Source organism: Eriocheir sinensis, chromosome 11 (genome assembly GCF_024679095.1).
Source record: "Eriocheir sinensis breed Jianghai 21 chromosome 11, ASM2467909v1, whole genome shotgun sequence".
NCBI classification, from domain to species: Eukaryota; Metazoa; Arthropoda; class Malacostraca; order Decapoda; family Varunidae; genus Eriocheir; species Eriocheir sinensis.
In genome coordinates, this window is record NC_066519.1 from 19,432,205 (window position 1) to 19,448,148 (window position 15,944).

General features: G+C 44.0%; 1 protein-coding gene across 2 annotated transcripts in view; it reads left to right on the top strand.

Annotated features, from left to right (window-relative positions):
• LOC126997030 (phosphatidylinositol 4-kinase beta-like) overlaps nt 1–15,944 on the top strand; it is a 94,530-nt gene continuing 78,586 nt past the window's right edge. The window contains exon 1 of one of the 2 annotated variants that reach the window (XM_050858061.1): nt 1–97. The gene's annotated coding sequence lies outside the window, so the exon portion shown is untranslated. Of the gene's footprint in view, nt 98–12,200; nt 13,309–15,944 lie in introns of those variants that run through there. The other variant, XM_050858060.1, reaches the window with a different exon arrangement.

Genomic DNA, 15,944 nt, shown 5'->3' on the forward strand with positions numbered 1-15,944 from the left:
ATGTAGCAGATGCTGATTGATTTTCGTAGATGGCGCCAGTGTTGTTATTGTTGTTGTTGTTGTTGTGGTGCCGCCCTCCCCCGCCGCCTAGGGTCAGGTGAGACGGTGACCTGGGGGGACCTGGGGGGGGCCTTAATTGACCTGGGGATGACCTGGGAGGCGGGTCACACGGGGGTCAAGGCTGGGGGTTATATAAGACGTGTAGGGAACATGTCCGCCGCTGTCACTTTCCTGCCCGCTGTTCCTTCCCCTGGGGTGACCTCGGGGGTGTGGACTGACCTGGGGGTGACCTGGGGGGAGGGGTACATGGGGGTCACACGGGGGTCAGGTCAGGAGGTCAAAAGAATCTAACAATATAAACGTCAGTCTTTAACCCTTTCCTACCCGCTGTTCCTTCCCCTGGGCTGACCCGTGGGTGACTTGGGGGGAGGGGCACATGGGGGTCAGGTCAGGAGGTCAACAGAAAGTACCTTGAATTAAATGTCAGTCCATATCCATTTCATAACCCTTTTTCGTCTTCCTGCCCGCTGTTCCTTCCCCTGGGCTGACCTCGGGGATGTGGATTGACCTGTGGGTTACCTGGGGGGAGGGGCATATGGGGGGTCACACGGGGGTCAGGTCAGGAGGTGAACAGAATCTAACAATATAAATGTCAGTCTTTAACCTTTTCCTGCCTGCTGTTCCTTCCCCTGGGCTGACCTCGGGGGTGTGGATTGACCTGTGGGTGACCTGGGGGGAGGGGCACATGGGTGTCACATGGGGGTCAGGTCAGGAGGTCAACAGGATCTAGCTTAATATAAACATCAGTCCTTAACAATTTCCTGCCCGTTCTTCCTTCCCCTGGGCTGACCTCGGGGGTGTGGATTGACCTGTGGGTGACCTGGGGGGAGGGGCACACGAGGGTCAAGTCATGGTAAAGTCAGGTCATCAGAAACGCCCTTGAATTTTATGTCAGTCCTTAACCCTTTCCTGCCTTCCATCCCTTCCCCTGGGTTGACCTCGGGGGTGTGAATAGACCTGTGGGTGACCTAGGGGAAGGGTCTCACGAGGGTCAGGTAGGGAGGTCACTATAAAACCCTTTGAATTTAACATATGTCCATAACCCTTTCCTGTCTTTCATCACTTCCTCTGGGGTGACCTCAGGGGCACAAATTAACCTGTGGGGGACCTGGAGGGAGAGACACATGGGGTACAAGTCGGGAGGTCATCAGAATCTCACTTAAATTAAACATCATTCCTTAACCCTTTACTGTCTTCCATCCCTTCCTATCCCATCCTTTTCATTCCCATGGGTTGACCTCAGGAGTGTAGATTGACCTGTGGGTGACATGGGGGTCAGGTTGGGAGGTCATGAAAATCTAACATAAATTTAACACTTGTCTTTAACCCTCTCTTGTCTTTCATCCTTTTCCTCCCTCCTGTCCATGCCACAATGCAGCCTCCACAGTCTTGTTTTTCCCTTATTATGGCATATTCTGGGGGTGTTTGGGGCTACTGGGGTGATTATTTGTGTATGTTCAGCCCCTAGCCTTGTCCCATCCAGCCCCTGTCTCGATCAGCCCCCTGTGACCTGACCTGCTGTTATGGGTGTCCAGGGGTTTTCAGTCTTATTTCCCTTATTATTGTGTGTTTCCGAGGGTGTCATGGGGCTACTGGGGTGTTTGTTTGTGTTAGTTTAGCCCCCAGTCTTGACCTGCCCCCTGTGACCTGACCTGCTGTTATGAGTGTACAAGTGTTTTCGGTCTTATTTCCCTTATTATGGTGTGTTTCTGGGGGTGTTTGTGACTACTGGGGTGTTTGTGTTTGTTTAGCCCCCATCCTTATCCCGTTCTGCCCCAGTCTCGACCTGCCCCCTGTGACCTGACCTGCTGTTATGGGCGTACAGCTGTTTTTTGTCTTATTTCCCTTATTATGGTGTGTTTCTGAGGGTGTTATGGGGCTACTAGGATGTTTGTTTGTGTTTGTTTAGCCCCTAGCCTTGTCCCGTCCTGCCCCTGTCTCGGCCCGCCCCCTCACACCTGAGCCGGGCAGTTGTTTTGACAAGGCCGCCCGGAGAAGATTTATTTGATGTGTGCTGTGTTGTTGCCCTCTGTTTAGACCCATTCATAGGTTGCTGTTTATTCTTCTTCTGTTTATGTTTTGTATTTATAATCTTAGGGAAGGGTTTTGCTGTTTGCTGTGTTTCCTCTTCCCATACACAGGTTGCTGTTTATGTTATCTGTATCATTTTGAACTTTATGATACTGATCTTGGTAGCTGTGTGTGTGTGTTTACGTGTCCACCTGGGGAAGGCTTTCTGATGTTTGCTGCATCATCACTTTCCTTTTAGAGTCACACGCTGATAAGTGGCTGTGTGGTTATATTTGTTTGAAGCAGTTATAATTTTTTCCTTTTAATACTCTTTTTGCGGTGGTTTGTAACCTCTGCACTAATAAGAAAAGTATGATTATATCAATGACTTGAAAGTCAATAAGTACATTACATTCATGAATATGTAACATTAGGGATACAGTATTTTTAGTTAATATAGAAAATACCGAAATAGCAAAAAGTATGCTGCATAGATTTTTAGAAAATCTTGGCAAAGAAAACAAAATATGTATAAGTATCTGAACATTATATACCTCCCTCTATTTCCTATACCCTGTACCTGTGTAGTGACCTGCCTGACGTGGAACCCTCCATATCCCACTCAGCGAGTGAGATACTACCATCTTTGGCCAACTGATTAGAGGAGTGGTTTCCCATCTGGCTTATCACAGTTTTAATTCCTGGCACTGGTAACCCCTTTCCAGGCCAGGATTATTTTTTCTGTGTTTCGTAACATGCAGAGGTCATGTGAATAATGTGGAAAGTGGAATTCTGGCAATTCACCCGCATGTGAACTTCCCTGTATGGCTGCTGATGGCCATGCTGCTAAGAAAAGATAGATAAGTTTCGTAGTATACCAGATACCTATTACAAAACGAAGAATATTACATGAGGTGGCAGCAAGCAGTGTGACTAGTGTATCGCTGTGATGTTCATAGTTTTTTTGTTAGTATCTGTAATTCTACAAGGCCTACTTACCACTATATTTTCTTAGCAACATTGCCGTCCTTAGCTACAGGGTGAAGCCACGGCTGAAATATCTCCACCTTTCCAGTTCTGCACTTTCTCAGCATGCTCAATTCCTCGCCTACCAACTCTCGCTGTTTCTGATTTCATTTTTATCGGTATTATATGATTCATAGTCAACTTTAAAAGAAATTATATCATGTGGGCTGGATGTTTTTTGTTACTCTATTCTTTATTCATGTCAGGGTGGAGGGAGAACTTCTTTATTTTTGTCATGATGGAGGGAGAACTTAAGTCATATATACGTACAACCTTTCCTTCCCCTGTCGCTTACTTTGTTTGTGCTGCCTTGGTGTGTATTCATAGAGTTGTAATGATGCAGGGGACACACTTATGAATCTCCAGAAGACCTTGAATTGGAGTACTTAGTCATATATAAAACTTTTCCTACCCCTGTCACTTAACATTTTGTCCCTGCCTTGACTTGTATTCATAGGGTCGTGTTGGTGTAGGAGTCTTTGTTTCAAACCACCACACAACCATGAATCTAGCAAGGAAGATATTACACACAGGATCATTTACACACACACACACACAAACACACAGATAATGGAAGAACAAAAGGTCATGAATACAAGTTAAAGAAGAAGACTAGATGTTGAAATGATGCCAAGAAATTTATTGCTCCATGTAGAAGTAATGATGCTTGGAATTAGTTGAAGAAGGAGGAGGATGAGGTGTAGGCAAGAAACATCCACAATTTTAAAACTAAGCTGGATGAAAGATGTAGAGGCAGGATAATATGAGAACAGCTAGGTAAACACAACCACGCACACACACGCTACAACACAACAAAGGCGAGACAAGACAAGACAGTGTTGAGGGAGGACAAGGAGGGACTGGCATAGTGTTTTCATTGTTGTCAAGAGGAAGAAAAAAATAGCGTAAGCAAAATAGTAACGTATCAATTAGCTGCAGCGGACTGAGTGAGGATTGTTTGTCCAAGTGCTGTTAAAGATAACTGGTCACTCACACAGCTGCTGAGAGAGAGAGAGAGAGAGAGAGAGAGAGTGTTTGTCGAGGAAGTTATACAAAGTCAAGTACACTGATTCTAATTTTCTGCTTTATTGACTTTGGGATGGGAACTACTTTAGAGAGAGAGAGAGAGAGAGAGAGAGAGAGAGAGAGAGAGAGGTTGTCATCATATGTTACTATTATCATCAACATTACACCAAATACATAATTCCTCCTAACCATTACAGTAATTTTCTTGTTTTCTCACCTCATTGTCCAGTTAACCTTTAGCGACAAAACTGCACAAGAATAGGAAAATAAGTTGATAGTCTAGATGTTCATTATCAAATCAAGTTACACAAAATTATGATTATGGTAAAAATAGTGAATTATATTTTTCTGTATATTTGTTCTTTAGTAGTTATTTTAACCTTATGAAGTATGAGATTAAATGCCGCCGCCTTCTTTTTCTTCTTCTTCTACTTCTTCTTCTTCTTCTTCTTCTTCTTCTACCTCTTCTTCTTCTTCTTCTTCTTCTGCTTCTTGTTCTTTTTCTTCTACTTCTTCATCTTCATCTTCTTTCTTCATTTAACTTATAGTATACCTAACATAACAAAATATCCATCACCAATAATTCCATAACATCTTTTCTTCTCATTTTCTTCTTCTTCCTCTTCTTCTTCTACTTCTTCTTCATCACTAATAATTCCATAACACCTTCTTTTCTTCTTCTTTTTCTTCTTCTTCTTCTTCTTCCTCTTCTTTGTCTTCGTCTTTCTTCATTCAACTTATAGCATAACATAACAAAAATCACCAATAATTCCATAACACCTTTTCTTCTCATTTTTTCTTCTTTTTCTTCTTCTTCCATCCTTCTCCAAGTCATAGTTTAACATAACATAACAAACACCTTCACCATTAATTTCCTAACACAACACCTATTGAATTGTTCTTATCCACAAGTAATTAGATTTTTTCCCGGAGTGAATCAAGGTCGCAGTATCCTGTCCTCTGAAACTATTTTGTCATCATCTTGTGTGTGTGTGTGTGTGTGTGTGTGTGTGTGTGTGTTTTGCATCCTTTTTTTCCATCTATAATGAGGCCACCAGAAACTTAAGAAGCCTTTTCAATATAATTTTTAGTGTCAGGCAACAAAAGCATGAATAATGGGGTCTAAATATAACCCAAGCATTGTTCCTTTTTTCACCACTACCACCACCAACACCAACACCACTACCATCACCACCAGCAACACAAACACTAACACTAACAATTCAATACAGCCTGGTTCATAGTCTTTCATGGTATAAATTTCTACATGCATGAAAGAAACACACGCAAACACAGCAGGCATAACAGTAACAACAACGCCACAAGCGCCACCCAACCACATAAGGAAAAAGTATGACATTGGGTCGTATTATAAAACATTTCGTCGCCCAAGAACGCAAATTTGACAAGGCTTTCGTAGGAGTTGTGGGCATTTCCAAGAGTAGTTTTATGGCCCGGGTGGTAGTTTGACCCCTTTTCTGTACCATGAACATAAAGAAACACTCATTAGAACCCGACTGATCCCTCTTTGATCTTTAGAAATAGCTGATGTGAGAACCGAAAGTGCCTTATAATACCGGCTGTTAAACAAAAGAGAAATATATCGACACCACAAACTTCGTCTACCTCCGTAAGTAAAAATAAGGACATTAAACAAAAGAAGAAGAAATATATCAATGCCACAAACTTCGCCTAACTCCATAAAGGAAAATAAGGACGTGAAAAGGAGGGAAAAAACTACCAATATGAACCATCGAAACCCATAAAGGAAAACAAGGACATGAAACGAATGACTAAAAAGAATGAAAAAAAATAATACCACAAACAAACTTCCTTAGAACAGATACGTCAAGTTTTCCCATTTTTTTTCCTTTTTTTTATATATATTTTACTTGATTTTTTTTATTAAACTCAACACCGCCGGCCACTTGTTCACTTAGCTGCCACCACTCGTCCGTTGCAGCTGGTGTTGTTTTCCTTACCAGACGACTCTGAAAACACTCCCTGAAAACACACAGAACCAAGACGATAGGCTGATAACTGTGTGAGTGTGTGAGGGTATGTTACTTCCCTTACCACAGTGCATAGCCTTGTATTCCTGCTTTATTTTGAGCCTCTAATACGTAAAAAAAGACATTCAGCCGTGGTTTCTCATGATGTGGGTTTTGCGGGGTCTGTGAACTCCTCTTTTTTTTATCTACAGCAAAGGAGACATCTCAAGGGCAGAAAAAAAAGATATAGAAAACAAGACTGCATAAAAAGTCCTCCCCCACACCATTTTATGTCTGTAGAGGTGATGTTATATAGAGATTTATGACTTACTGACCTGGGAGCTGTGGTTTACTGGGACAGATTAGAGAGAAAAAAATGCATAAAAAGTTCTACTATTTTTTTTGTCTGTAGAGGTGATGTTATATAGAGATTTATGACTTACTGGGAGCTGTGGTTTACCGGGACAAATTAGAGAGAAAAAAAATGCATAAAAAGATCTCACACCATTTTTTTTGTCTGTAGAGGTGATGTTATATAGAGATTGTGACTTACTGTACTGACCTGGGAGCTGTGGTTTACCAGGACAGATTAGAGAGAAAAAAACCCTGCATAAAACGTTCTCACACTCCATTCTTTGTCTGTATAAATGTGAATTGTGTGACATGGATTTTTTGCCTTACTGACTTGGGATCTGTGGTTTAGTGGGACAGAGTAGTGCTCAATAAAGAATGATTAAACTGAGCTCCATAGGTGGTGAGCAGTGTTAAGAAATGTTGCATATGGGACTTACAAGTGCAATTTAGACAGCTCAAGGTACAGTAAATGTCCAGTGATATCTATACCCACGCTAATGCCCTGGAAAGATAAGAATGTATTTGTGGATAGAGAATGTGGAGTTAGTTCTTGCATCAGTGCATTGAGACATATGATGATTTAGGTGATAACATTCATGAACCAGGGAAAGTAATGGCCAACACACACACACACACACACACACACACACACACACACACACACACACACAGAGGTCCACACATGGTCGTAATCTTAAGCCTGACCTAAGTATGCCTCCCAATCCCGAATTATCCTAACTATCCCCAACACAGAGCTGTTCATTGCCTCTCAGCTGTGTGTGTTTGTGTGTGTGAAGATGGGCCTCTCTCTTACACACACACACACACACACATCATTGTTATATACCTCTTACGTTTGCCACTAGAATAACATTAACATCAGCATTAAAAAAGAACGTCATTTTGTTAATTTACACATAGGCAAGACTCCTTTGTTACTGGGGTGTGTGTGCGTGTGTGTATATTCATTTTCCCATCTTCTATTGTTCTGTATCTATATTGGAACCTCATATACCTTGCAAGCACTTCTTTTGTATGTATTATTCTTTTCTTTACTTTCTGGTTCATCTTCACTAAAAGAAAAGTGTGTGTGTGTGTGTGTGTGTGTGTGTGTGTGTGTGTGTGTGTGTGTGTGTGTATACATTCATTTTTCCCATCTTCTGTTTTTTTTATATAAGAACAGCATATAATCTTATCTTGCAAGCACTTCTTTCCTCCTTTTTTTTCTTCTTCTTTTCCTTTTTCCCGGGTTCATCCCCTTCACTACAAAGAAGAAAAATGAATAAAACATGAATACAAGAAGCTAAGAAAGGAGGTTATTGATGCTTCCTCCCTCACAGCATACGTATTTATATTCATCAGATTCTTCTTCTTCTTGTTATTATTGTTTCCTGTCTTTGTCCCTTCCTCCGCCAAGGCTTTCAGTAACGTCAGGCAGTCTTGTGTTGCGCTCGGTTATTGTACTCTCTCTTGTCGTGTCCTTGCTGTCTGTTTGTGTCTTAAGGGGTTATTACACTGGGCAAATTTTCCGTGGATCTTCAGTCAAACCACGATTTTCGCTAGAGTGGTTCTTTCTCATTTGTTTCATGTTATTGTTGATGATGATGATTGTTTTCTTTTTTTTTATCTATTCATCTGTGTATCTGTCTGACATCATTCATTTCCCTGTCTCTGTCTCCTTTCCTTCTCTACACATCATCCATTTCTCTTTTCTTTTTATCTATATTCATCTGGCTATCTGTCTTTTTACATCCTCATCCAATTGTTTGTGTTCCTCTTCATCCATCTCTCTCTCCTTTCCTTCTCTACATATCCATTGGAATCCATTTCTCTATTCTTTTTATCTATTCATCTGTCTATCTGTCTGACGTCTTCATCCATTTGTTTGTCTTCCTCATTACCCATCTTCTCCTTTCCTTCTCTCGACATCCTGAACCTCCTTTTGTTGTCGCTGAATTGCTTTGCCGGTAATACGCGTAGTAAGCTATTATTGCCGGTGATGGCCGTTCTATTTTCGTTCATCCGTCCTTCATTACGACTAATTACCCTGTTGCTGCTTACTTGTGTTCTGCTAATGAAGCGGAATGATTGTTGTCCTCCTTCCGTTATTACACACACACACACACACACACTCACACAAACACATACACACGCATTGAAGGACAGAGGGTAGAGACAGATAGCTGAGTGCATAAATGTGTGTTATATAGTCGTGTTTTGCTGTGTTGGGGTGACAGGCGTGGCAGGACATAGATTAAAGGGTCGTTAGGGTGTTATTTGGTCTTAGCCTTGGATGTGGAGGTAGACACACACACACATACTCGTGGGGTCATATTTTTTTTTACCTTTTGGATCTCTAGTATATATATTTGACAAGGCTTTCATGGGTGTTTTGTGCATTTCCAGGGCTAGTTTTATGATCCTTCTGGTAGTTTGACTGTTCTTCTGTACCTTGAACCTAAAAAAACCACTCATTTGAACCTGATCGATCTCCTTTACGGCCTGATGTGAAGGACAGTACTGAATATACCTTCTACCTACATATATACTTACGGACAGACACAAATCTACCTACTTACCTATACCTTCTACTGACCTACCTACATACATAGGCAGACGCAAATTTACCTACTTACCTATACCTTATACTGACACCTACATACATACAGACATACATAGACAGAAACAAATCTACCTTCCTTCCTTCTTTCCTTCTTTTCTTTCAATACTTCCTTTCTTCTTTTCTTCCTCCCTTCTTTCCTCCAATACTTCCTTTCTTCTTTCCTTCCTTCCCAACTTCCTCTCTCCCTCTCGCTCCCTCCTTCCCTTCCTACGTACATACATACATACACACTCATACATACCTGTCTTCCCGCAACAGGTGAGGGCCGGGGAACACCTGTGTAACATTATCTACCTGGAGAAACGCCTGATTCGTTGACTGACAGACGGGAAGGGCCAGACAGTCGCCGTTTGCTGTCTGTTAATTTTAATGAGGAAGAAAGTGAGGTGTTTATGTGTGTGTGGCAAGATGGATTACACACACACACACACACACACACACACACACACACACACACACACACACACACAGAGCCGCAAGGGGGTGGGTGAAAGCAGTGGTGTTGAGGGTGGTGGTCGTGGTGGTAGTGGTGGTGGTGATGGTGGACGCAGTATGTTGTTAGCTGGCACACACACACACACACACACACACAAACACACACACACACACACACACACACACACATCACATAAATAACTCAATCTCATTTTATTTACTATTTTTTTCTCCTCTCTTTTAATTTCTAGGCCGCAGCAATGTATAGTAAGGAAAAGGGTGTCAACATTGTTCTATATCGCGATGGTTTTCCTGACACGCAAGTTGAATAGTGAGACAAGATTGCAACCTGTGTGTGTATGTGTTTGTGTGTGTGCGTGTATGTGTAGCTACGGATACATACACACACATACATATACATCGCTTACGTGTGTGTGTAGTAACTTTTTAATGTGTGTAAAGTAACATGCTACCGTTTGATTATACTTAAGGTGGATTGTATGCACTAAACAAACGTATTCCGCTTGTTAACATTTATTTGATCCAATCTGCTTTGCCTGACCTGATTCTTTCGTGACATACAACACTTGCTCTTTGCGTGTGTGTTTTTCCTTGCAAATAATAATACTGATGCTGCCTGAAAGAAGGGATTATTGAAGTTATTTTTGCTATTATTGCGTGAGTTTTTAAGGAGTTTATATTAAGTGTGTGGCCTGGTTTGGATGTGAGATTTAACTACTTAACTTTTACATTATTTATTTACACTATTTAGTTTGTTTTGCATTTTCTACTAATTATATATACGTTAGTTTACTTTGGTGAGTGATCATATTTAGTCGTTTATGAAGGTTAACGAGTGAAAACGAAGAGGTAAAAAAGAAGAGCAATACTTAAGATCAACATTTAATTTAACTAAGAAGGAAGTCATTGAGCTCTGCGGTTTCAAAGAGGAGACAGAAAACAAAGAACTAGAAAATACTGGAATAATCTGAGCATATATAAAAATAACAACAACAAAGGTAATACATAAATATATATAACCAGTTTCCTATCCAGAGATGACTTGATATGACTTCTAATTCATCTACAAAGGTTAATGTAAGGGGGTATTTTCATTATTATTTTAGTCTCGCAGTGTCGGAAGCAAGCGGAACCGTGTGTACCCAAGAATCGTATTGTTAGCAATTCACCCGAGTCACATGAACGTGTAAAACTGCGGCAGAATGACAACCCAGGGCAAGGAAAGGAAGTCAAGGCGAGAGAGAGAGAGAGAGAGAGAGAGAGAGAGAGAGAGAGAGAGAGAGAGAGAGAGAGAGAGAATGGGGGGTGGGGGGTGGAATTAATGTGTTTCTTATCCTGCAGTGAAGTTAGTAATAGCTGATGATGGTGATAATGAGGTGGAGGATGAGGGGAAGGAGGAGGAGGAGGAAGAGTGAGGCAAGAATGTATTAGCAATGGTGACAGACATTATAGCAACAAGTCCCCTCCCCTCCCCTCCTCCTCTTCTTCCTTCTCCTCCTCCTCCTTTCTCCCTCCTCTCATGGTGTAAATAACATGCCATAAACAATATACAACTTCTCAATCCCTCACTCTCATTTATCACCCTTCCCTCCCTCCCTCCCTCCCTATAGCTCCTCCTCCTTTCCCCCCGGGGTCACGAGAGACACCGGTCACCCATAGAGGAGGGTGTTGTGACGTGGTTTAGTGCTGGTGATGAGTTAATTAATGGTTAGGTGTGTGTGTGTGTGTGTGTGTGAGAGAGAGAGGTGGTGGTTATGGTGACGGGAAATGAGAGGGGATGAATGTGGGGTCAGGGGAAGCAGGGGAAGGGGGATGAGGTGGTGCAGTGGTGATGGTGATGAGGGAATAGTGATGATGGTGGTGGTGGTAGTGAGACGGGAAGGCTGGGACAAGGAAGGGGAACGGGGTGGTGGTGGTGGTGGTGGGTGTTGAATGTCTCTTTGGGCTGGGTGGGAGGAAGACGAGGAGGAGTAGGAGGAAGAGGAGGAGGAGGAGGAGGGTCACTACTACTATTGCCACTACTACTACCACTACTACTCGTCTGGGTATACATATAACTTAATAGTCTAGTGAAGTTTGTTTTGTCTCAACTGTGAAGGAGAACGAGGAAGAGGAGGAGGAGGAGGGGGAGAGAGAGCAGGGGAAAGAGGGATCAGGACGGCAGATGGGGGGCGGGGGGAGGAGGAAAGGGAGGGAATGGGGTAGGGCGAGGCAGGTGATGGCGAGGGAGGAGGAGGAGGAGGAAGAAGGGGACGGGGAGGTGCGCGCGCAGTACCCCGAGGCCCCGCGGTTCCCTCGCAAGCCACAACCCAGCATGCAGCGTTGCCAGTACCTCGAAATGCAGTTACTTTTTCCATCTGTAGAATAATACATGAAAGAAAATCTGATTGTTGTTTTTTATTATATGCGAAACTTGATTACTAAGGTCATTAGCACAGTATAGCATTAAAATTCGTCAGTTAGAGGGTTGGGGTAATTGAAATAGCTTGAGTTACGTGTTTTTACCTTTTTATACGTGTAAGTGTAATTAATTTGAGTACCAGTAATATCAGGTTAATTAGTAGGTGTGGGTGCGATAATCAGATCAGATACCGATGAGGAGGAAGGATAATGGCTGGTGAATCTGGCAACATCCAACATGCCTTTGAGTCGGTTGCCAACTTGCGCCCCTTCTGCCAGTGCCGCCAGGGCTGTCGAGGAGGAAGGGTGCAGTGTCGCCGGTCGGTCCGCGCGCAAGGCTTCACATTCACAAGTAGCGTGTACCCAAGAGTGACAAGACCAGTACGGAATGCGTCAAGGCGTTACTCCGCGTCACCAGTGTTACCAGTCCTCGCGGCCCTCCTGTCCTTCCTCCACCACGGCGTTCCCTTCGTGTGGTGAGGGCGGGAACAGCTGTGTGGTGCCTGCTGCTGGTGACTCCCCTCTTGGCCGTGGCTCCCCCCTCATCACCAGCACAGAGGCGTGACACACCCACCACCCATAGCCTCTGAAATGGGTGTATGACTCAGTTAGCCTCAGGAAGTGCGTGCGGGCGCGTTCGTGTGTGTGTTCGTGTTGGTGTGCGCGCGTGTATTGGTGTTTGAGTGCACATGTCCTCACCAGCAAGGCCTATAGAGTGTTTACCAGATACATCACCACCGCCAGTCAGTCAGTCACAGTCACTTCCTGCCCTTGTGACACTTTCTTCCATCCAATCAGTCAGTCACAGTCACTTCTTACCCTTGACTGACTTTCTTCCATCCAATCAGTCATTCACAGTCACTTCTTGCCCTTGTGACAGACTTTCTTCCTTCCAATCAGTCACTTCTTGCCCTTGTGACAGACTTTCTTCCATCCAATCAGTCAGTCAGTCACTTTTGCCCTTGTGACAGACTTTCTTCCGTCCAATCAGTCACTCACAGTCACCTCCTGCCCTTGTGACTGACTTTCTTCCATCCAATCAGTCAGTCACCTTTTACCCTCGTGACTGACTTTCCTTCATCCAGTCACACTCCCCCCACCTCCTGCCCTTGTTACTGAATTTACCCCACCAGTCAATCAGTCATCCAGTCAGACCCAACTCCCCTCCTGCCCTAGTGACTGAATTAACCGTCGCCAGTCACTCAGTTACGTCCCTTGCCTCTTGTTTCCTCCCTCATTCACTACCTCGTTCCCTGGCTGTGTATCTGTCTGGTGGTGTTGTGATAGTGTTCCCCCGCTGTGGTGGTATGGTGCCTTAAATTCATCACCCGTCAGTCATCGTCAACACCGCGACCATGGAAGGTGAGATTGAGTGATATTAATCAGTTTGTTGTTTTCATAATGTGTACAGTTTACAGATATGAGACAGGACTGGTCGTATATCATCACACACTTGTTACGTATATTTTTTTCGCCTTGTAATCTTGCCTCTGTGTGTCGCCTATCTTTGTCTCAGTGGGTCTATTTTTTTCCCCCCTTGGTGTTCATGGGTCTTAAATCATAGCCGCGTCAACGTATTTACTGAGGAAACTTTTATCCAACCCGTTTATATTTCTGTACGTATCTTTGTTTATTCTTAGACATGGTGAATACGTATACTGGCATAGAGGGAGAGATACAAGGTTGGTGCTGGGTATGTGGAATGGGGTGTGGCTGCAAGGAGCGGGACAGGACAAAGCAGGGGTGGGTTAGGCAGGGTACACATAATTATATCCAGTTTATCCACAGAGCAGGGTGAACGTGCATGCTGACAGGGATAAATGCAGGGGTGTTGTGGGCATGGGCGTGGTAGCTAAGAAGGATTTAATAGGACATGGTGAATAGGGTAGGATAGGATTTGTATACGTATATATTTAGTGACTTTGGGCAGCGTTAAAATATGCACTGGTAGAGATAAGGGGTTTGACAAGAATGTGTAGGGTGTGACAGGGTAGTATATGCTTTGTCTACGGTTATATTTAGTGACTTAACAGGGTGATAATGTGTACTGGTAGGGAAATAGGGTGTGGCAGGGTGAGGTGGGACGGTGGGATAGGCAACTGGGCAGGGTGAACATAACGCTGGTAGAGAGGAATACAGGGTGCGGTGGGCATGGGCAGGGTGTGGCAGCTGAGGGCGGGGCAGGGTTGGTGCTGGGCGCGAGTGGCTGTCTGGTTCTTTGTTGACAAGTCTCGCAGCTGTCTATGAGTGGCTGAGAGGCTATGGAACGTTACTCGTGTGTGTGTTTAGCGGAGTGGTATACAAACGTTTTTTCCCCCTCTGTTTAGGTTTGGGGTGTTTGCATTGAACGTTGTCTGGTTTTGTGTACATTTGGGAACGTTAGGTTAGTGCTTTTGGTGTGTGTGTGTGTTGTGCTCGCTTCTTTCTCCTCTTTTGTTTTTATTCTCACCCTTTTCTCTTTTACTTATTCCTCCTCTCGTTTTCATCCTCACCCTCTTCTCTTTCACCACCATCATCATCATCTCTATCTTCCTCTGTTTCTACTTTTTTCTTGTGTGTAACCTGATCCGTATAGTACTCATTCATGGTGTTGGTTACATTGTAGTAATAGCTTGTAGTAGTAGTAGTAAGGATGTTTCAGTTAGTTGGGTTGTAAGGGTGGATGAAGGTGGCAGTAGTGGTGGTGGTGGTGTTTGTGGTTAATTAAGTGATGGCTCGTAAGTGGTGTTGAGTGGGTGATGGCGGTGGTGTGACGAAACTCCTCCACGCTCATCACCGCCGCTAACAACACTTAACGAGTACATCAATTACCTCATCACCACTACTATTTCTAGGACCATCACCTCCACACAGCATCCTCCACCGCTACCATCACCACCGCCATGACCAGCCCCAACAACACAACCACCACCACCGCTTGGGATTAGGGTGGGAGAGGAGAGGGAGGGAGGGGCCTTGGCGATCACGTGATGAATGGTTGGGTGTGTCAGGGAGGGAGGGAGCTTTGGGTAGGCTTTTGGTGGTGGTGGTGGTGGCGGCATTCTTCCTTGTCCCTCCCTCCCTCCTTCCCCTATCCCATAATTTATCTTTTTTTTATTTTCTCTTTAATCCTGTCCCTCCCTTCACTCCTTCCCTCCCTTCATCCTTTCTCCCTGTCGTGACATTCCTTCTCTCCCTTTCCCTCCCACCTTCCCATAATCCTGTCCCTCCCTCCTTTCTACTCTCCCAGCCCTTTCCCTTCCTACTTTCTCTTTCCCTTCATCTATCCTTCGTCTGTAACTTTATTCTCTTCCTTTCTCTCCCTCCTTCCCACCTCTCCCTTTCCCTTCCTACTTTCTCTTTCCCTCTCCCTCCATCTCTCCTTTGTAACTTCATTTTCTCCCTTTCTCCCCATCCTTCCCACTTCTCTCCCTACCTTCTCTCCCATTCCCTCCCACACCCTTTTAACCTTCCTTTCTCCTTCCCCATCCATTTTTTTGTCACCCTCTATCCCTCCCTTCCTCATATCTTTCTCCCTTCTCCCTTATCTTCCCCCCTCCCTCAAACCTTTCTTCCTTTTTCCATATCGCACCCATCTTTGTCCATTCTCTTTTTTGTCACTACTTCTTCTCTGTTCTCCCTTTTTTGTTGTCCTCTCCCTCCCTTCCCTTCCCCCTTTTAACCTCTGTATGATGTGTTGCCATGGTTGCCCTTCTCCCTCCCCTCCACCCTTCTCTTCTCCCTTTTCATCTCCCTTGTTTTCCCTTTCTAGTTTCTACCCCACTCGTATGTCAACCTCCCCTCTCTACCTCGTCTCCTCTCCCATTACTTCAACCTCACTCCCACTCCTCTCTCCTCCTCCCCCTTCCTCGTCCTTCTCTTCCCACCTTCTACCATATTTTAAATCTTTACGTCTAACTCCATTTATAAACTCATTTCCTCCCTCCACCGCACTTCTACCCTCCCACATTCCTCTCCTCCCTTCTCTCCCTTTTCTCTCCTCCCCTCAATCTCCTTCA